We start from the raw sequence: 6,735 nt of genomic DNA, 5'->3' as shown, positions 1-6,735 counted from the left end.
AATCCCTGGACCACAATGATGAGCTGCTCCTCCATGTTTCTGCTGATTTCAATGTAACGGAAAAACGTGAGGAAGCTGATTGGTTGGTTCATGTCACATGACCTGTGGTGCGCTTGAGGCATTCTGAAAAGTTGAGATGTTTTTGTCTCGATGCGGGGCGGACGCGCCTGGAAAAAACGAGCGCGTCGCACCGCGTGCGCGTCACGACCGCACCGCTTCCATTGTGCGCGTGCAATCCGTGCGTCTACATTTGAAATAACGAACTTGAACGCGCAAAAGACGCTACATGTGAACGGCCCCTTATGCTGTCTACACTTGATGCGGCGCGACACGGCAAATCCCCGACAGTAATCTGCTGCCGTGTTCTATTTATGACGTGCTCACACAAAGTTTAAATGATTTGCAATGGTCGCTTTGTCGTGTCCAGTGTGGACAGACTTTAGCTGTTGCGGCGTGACAACTGTCGCGTCCGGTGTAGACACGGTGTAATACCACATTTCAGTCGGAACATAGATTGTTTTCATACCCTGCTAGTGGTGCGATATAAAGCTTTTTATGAACGCATTTAGCACGGGTGACCGTGGAAAATCCACTGTGTAGCCTACGGAAGCAAAGTTAGCCAAACATAGATGAATCTTACCTGTCCAGGAGAAAATTAGCAACGATGGCGTCTGTCTTCAAATTCTTCTCCGTTTTCAGCCGTCTCCATCTTTCAAAGGCATCTCCTATACAAATCCTTGTTTTATTTCGGACTTTGTCACGACGTATTTCGGATTCATAACAAGGTCTTTTAGGTTTAGTAACGTTATACATGTTTTATCCGACACGTTCATAGCTGCAGCTGTAACAGAGCTGGCAACCCGGATGACAAAACTCTACTGACTTCATGATTGGTAGATAGCTGGAGGGAGGTGCCTCAGACCAAAACACAAAATGACAACAATAACATCAGTTGAGGGCTGCAACTTTCACTTTTAAATGACAATATCCTGGCCGGACCACTGTTGTCAATGATATAAGTATTTGAAATGAACATGCTTTTATTAATGTCTAGTGACATGTCAGGGCCATTTTATGATTAACTAAAATAAATTTCTTACATACAGTTCCTTTAACCACATGCTGATACAGCAGAAAAAAATGACAGTATTTGAACTAGTACATATATAAAGAAGATGAACCAGTAGAGATTAGATGTGCAGATCCAATGGAACGATCCATAAGTAGAGATCAAAGTGTCCTTTTTTTGTTTTTCTCTCTCCTTCATTACTTTTGCTTTTTTGTTGAGGTTGATAATGCTGAAGGATCAGCAGATTAACCTCTGCATGAGGTCATGCTGTAATGTTCCACAACAGCTGAGATAGATTCTGGCATTAGAGTCTTTGCAGCATTCTTGAAAGGAGCAGACCTGTTCTGTGTGGTTTTGAGTGTTTGTAATGCTTTAGATACAGCGAGGACAGATGACATGCGTGTCACATCTGCAGTTCTCTAATGAATCGCAAGGAAATGAAAACCAGCACAGCTGCCTTGCTTCAGTAAATATAAATCAGCATGTTCATATCTCACTTTTGAGGTTAAGAATCAATATTTGGCCAGTGGCTTGAATTACCTGGTAATTCCTGTTACGCAGTACCCAGTATAGCTCTGTAAATTTTAAAACAGGAATATGCCTGTGTGTTGTAACTTAAAGTATGCCTATAAAAGGTTTATACAAAAAATGAAACAGAATTTATAATTAACAAGGAGGTCAAAAAGTTAACAATCGAGTTACTGAGGGTATTGCGGTGTAACTTTTTATAACAAACTGTTTGAGGTTTTAAAGGTGACATATCATAAAAAAAACTGGCTTTTTCCATGTTTAAGTGCTATAATTAGTTACTGGTGCAGCTACCAACTAAAGAAAATGTGAAAAAGGATAAGTAACTTTGTTTTGATAAGACCTTTTCTGCAAGTATATAAAAAAACGAGACGCTCAGATTTCACTCCCCCCATGATTTAGGAAGGAGATCTTATTATAATATTACCGCCACTTAATCTGCATGTTTTCATCCATGGCGCCGCCATTCTGTTTTCGCAAGTGTATTAGTTCTAACGCCATGGCAAAAGTTCAAGCAAAGTATGCTAACTATTCTGTCTTCGGTTGCACAGATGAGCACAAAACACTATTTAGAGTCCCAGCCTCGGGAAAAGACAAGAGCAGTGGATTTATTAATTTATTTACTGTATATTATACTGTTGCCACACAGATCTAATATAAACTTGCGATTTATTTCCCTAGCTGTTTTTTTTCACAGACATTATCGACTGTTGTGTTTTTAACATAAACTTGTGTGTATTTGACAGTTTAAGCGCAATAAGACCTGAAAGAGAACTTAGTTTAGTACTCACATGCTGTGTGACAACTGCTTTCTGTGCATGTGCTTTGAACGTGTGCGCTCAGAAAGCAGCGTGTTTCTGCTTCTCAAAATAGGCATTTTCAAAATTATATAATAAATGATCTGTGGGGTTTTTTGAGGGGACACCTGAGACTTATATTACATATTGTAAAAAGAGACATAATCCTTTAAACTGACACAAACCAACCAAATGTGGAGCATAATGTTGGCCATAATGGCATTGTCTATTGTCAATAGCATAGTAATGAATGCAGCTTTCTGTTGGTCAGTATGGTGAATTTGTGTGACCTGCTTGAAAATGAGCAAAATCGGAGAGTCTTTTTTATTGATTGATTGATTGGTTGGTAAATTAATACACACATTCCATGCAGCGACCCATTCCATGCAGCGACCCATTCCATGCAGCGAACATTGTATTGATGTGTATGTGTATGTGCAAGCAATGTGACAACCTTCTCCTGATGCCACTGGTTGTTCATACACACATATAGGGGTGGGTGATATGGTAAAAATCTAATATAATGATTTTTTTTTTTTTTTGAAATATCGCGTTTCACGATTTTATCACTATTCTTTGTCGTGTTGGTTTTACTATTTTACAAGTTGTCTGAGCAGTACAGCCAAACTAATTCCCTTTTAAAACCAAAACCTTACAAGGTAACAAAAAATTAAATACAAAACCTAAAATGATTTTCCTTTGTGTTTTGTTTTATTACCCTACCATCACCCAAAAATTACAATGCTGTCATCACTTACTCACTCTCAGGTTTTTTTAAACATAAAACATGCTGAACATAAAACTTATTTTGAAGAAAAGGGGTAACCAAAATTTTGCTGGGTCAAAGTCAGTGGGGACCAGCTACTGTTATCCCCATTCTTCAAAATATATTTTGTGTTAATTATAGAGGTTTGGGACATTATAAAATTTCAGTGTTAATAGATACATCCAGAAAAGTTGGATAATGCTGTTTTGCACATAATACATTTTTTTATTTGTTATATGGCACACAGTGTTCTGTTTTGATTTGGTTAGAAATCAGGGAAATTGTAAGGTTTAGTATAATTAAACTGAATAACTAAAGTGATATATGTACACTCATACCAATTGTAGGTCAAATTTAGCTGAAAACATAAATTAAAGAGCCGGAGCGGAACTGAGTCAAATGATATTGCAATGACTAGATTTCGCCCGAGCGACAGTAAATGTGACCACACTGTCATCATTTACTTCTTTCAAACCTAAGAGTTTCTTTCTTTTTTTGAGCACCAAACAATATATTTTGAAAAATGTTGGTAACCTAACAGTTGCTGGTAGTCATTTCTTTCCATAGTATTTTTTCATACTATAATGAGCTATTCCTGAGATGTAGGAACCTAGGAGGTGGAGGTCCACTCAGTGGATGATAGAAAAAGACACTGATTAGGCTCAGCTGGGTTCTGTGGCTTGTGTAATGTGGAAAGATGAGAGTGAATGAACTCTGGGCATGTGGCCTGTTGTACCAATCTCCTGCGGAGACTACCCATATGTTTCACTCAGCACAGCTTCAGCAAAACATGCTTGTTGTTTGTACATGCAAACATGTACACAGAAAACGATAGTGGTTCCCTCAGCCATCTTCATCATTTGTCACATGAGAGTAAAGAAATGGCCGTCTGAATGTTACACAGTTTATACATAAAACAAAGCACTTCAACAAAGGAAAAAATAGAAACACTGTAAATGATATTCTGACTTTATTACACAAGTTAATTAAAATATTAAGTTACCATGAATGGCAAATAATCTGATTGTAGATAGTAACTGGCATGAAATTAGACAGCACTGTGATAATTGCTGAACTGATTTTCCAGCTTTTTCTTTATTATGGTAATGAAGGTTTGCTCCCTTTGGCCACTGAAAAGAGCTGTGCTGCAAATAAGTGTTAATACACGCTATTTGAAATGACAGCTTGCCTTCTGGTCAAAGTAGTGTTTCTGTTGACTCCATCTAGTGGTCATGTAGAAGAATTCTTCACTTTCAGAATGAAAATATTCAGAGTTTTTACTCACCCCCATGTCATCCAAGATGTTCATGTCTTTCTTTCTTCAGTCAAACAGAAATTATTGTTTTTGAGGAAAACATTCCAAGTTTGTTCTCCATATAGTGGACTTAAGTGGTGGCCAACGGTTGAAGGTTGCAACAGTGCAGCTTCAAAGGGCTCTACACGATCCCAGCCAATGAAAGAGGGTCTCATCTAGCGAAAAGATCAGTCATTTTTTAAGAAAAATAGAAATTTACGTACTTTTTAACCACAAAGGCTCGTCTTGCACTAGCTCTACCTCACGCAAGAAAGTCAAATGTCCTTTACAAAAAAAGGTCCGACAATTTCGAAGTTGGAGGAGAAAATTTGAGTTTTTCACCCTACCCTACCTTTTTTTAGCCAAAGTACACAGATGAAAAACAAGCCACGTGTGGCTTTTCCAACATTATTGCACAATGTGTGAAGTAGATTTGTGACGTTCGCGAATGAACCGATTCTTTTGAACGGCTCATAAACATGAATGATGGGAGCTGAGTCGCGGCTGGGGGGGGGGGAGTCATTCTTTCTGTCGTTCTTTTTTTCCTATGCGTGTTTCACACAGATGCACACAAATTAGCTCCTCCGCGAGACAGAACAGGTATAATGTTCTTGTGTGATAATAACAATGTTCTTGTGTGGAAGTGTTTGTAGTAAAAGCTGTTTTGCACAGAAATTCATTGCAGCCGGCTTTGTTTTTGATGTTTATTTGTGAGTATTGTATGAATAACATAAGTCAGCGTAGCTTTACACATACACACACTTTGTACTAAAGGTAAATCCAAAATAGTGATGTCACTGTCTAAGCAGAGGGATGTTGTGCAACAATTTTAACCTCCAACCCGTTGGGACACATTAAAGCCTATTATGTGGAGAAAATTCCTGAAATGTTTTCCTCAAAAAACATTATTTCTTTGCGACTGAAGAAAGAAAGACATAAACATCTTAGATGACATGGGGGTGAGTAAATTGTCAGGAAATTTTCATTCTGGAAGTGAACTAATGCCAAGAATTGAGAGTGATGGCAAGTGACATATCATGTTATTTCATACAGTTATATAATTAATGGAAGAAAATATTTTGTATGTGTGTATATGTACAGTGGCATGCGAAAGTTTGGGAAACCCTTGCAGAATCTGTAAAAAATGTGAATAATTTTAACAAAATAAGAGAGATCATACAAAATGCATGTTATTATTTATTTAGTACTGTCCTGATTAATATATTTTACATAAAAGATGTTTACATATAGTCCACAAGACAAAAAATAGCTGAAATTATTAAAATAACCCCCCTTAAAAGTTTGGGAACCCTTGGTTCTTAATACTGTGTGTGGTTATCTGGATGATCTATGACTTTTTTTGTTTTGTTTTGTGATGGTTGTTCATGAGTCCCTTGTTTGTTCTGAACAGTTAAACTGACCACTGTTCTTAGGACAAACCCTCCAGATCCTGCAGATTCTTCAGTTTTCCAGCATATTTTGCATATTTGAACCCTTTCCAGCAGTGACTGTATGATTTTGAGATCCATATTTTCACCCTGAGGACAATTGAGGGACTCGAATACAACTATTAAAAAGGTTCAAATGCTCACTGATGCTCCAGAAGAAAACAAGATGCATTAAGAGCAATTTTAAGATCAAGGTAAATTGTACTTAATTTTTCTTCCGGGAAACATGCAAGTATCTTCTGTTGCTTCTGAAGGGCGGTACTAAACAGAAAAAAAAAAGTTATATTTCAACAAAATAAGAAGAATTTGGACATCTACATCTTGTTCAAAAGTTTTCACCCCCTTCATGCTTTTAATGCATCATGTTTCCTTCCGGAGCATCAGTGAATGTTTGAATCTTTTTTAATAGTTGTGTTTGAGTCCCTCAGTTGTTCTCAGTGTAAAAAGATGGATCTCAAAATCATACAATCACTGCTGGAAAGGGTTCAAATATGCAAAAGATACTGGAAAACTGAAGAATCTTTAGGAACTGGAGGACTTTTCTGAAGAACAGTGCTCAGTTTAACGGTTCAGAACAAATAAGGGACTCAAATTAACAACCATCACAAAACAAACAAACAAACAAAAAAATTGTTTAACTGTTGTAGATTATCCAAGTAACCACACACAGTATTAAGAACCAAGGGTTCCAAAACTTTTGAAAGGGGTTATTTTAATTTTAGCTATTTTATTTTGTTATGTGGACAATATGTAAACCTCTTTTATGGAAAATATCTTACTCAGGACAGTACTTGTTTCCTGAATATTACAGTATAAAATAAACAGTCAATCTC

The sequence above is a fragment of the Garra rufa genome, chromosome 2 (genome assembly GCF_049309525.1).
Source record: "Garra rufa chromosome 2, GarRuf1.0, whole genome shotgun sequence".
NCBI lineage: Eukaryota > Metazoa > Chordata > Actinopteri > Cypriniformes > Cyprinidae > Garra > Garra rufa.
This window is presented reverse-complemented; position numbering follows the sequence as displayed.